Raw genomic sequence first — 230 nt, forward strand, 5'->3', positions numbered from 1 at the left:
TGATTGTGTTTTCCTGTAGTTCTTTAAGGGATTTTTGTGTTTCCTCTTGAAGGACTTCTAGCTGTTTATCTGTGTTCTCTCTACACACCACATATATGCACCTGAACACATCTCTCTCTCTCTCTCTCTCTCTCTCTCTCTCTCTCACACACACACACACACACACACACACACACACACACACACACACATGTACACACTAATATACATCATAATACCCTTTCTTAGTC

Source organism: Mastomys coucha, unplaced genomic scaffold, assembly GCF_008632895.1.
Source record: "Mastomys coucha isolate ucsf_1 unplaced genomic scaffold, UCSF_Mcou_1 pScaffold7, whole genome shotgun sequence".
Taxonomy (NCBI): domain Eukaryota; kingdom Metazoa; phylum Chordata; class Mammalia; order Rodentia; family Muridae; genus Mastomys; species Mastomys coucha.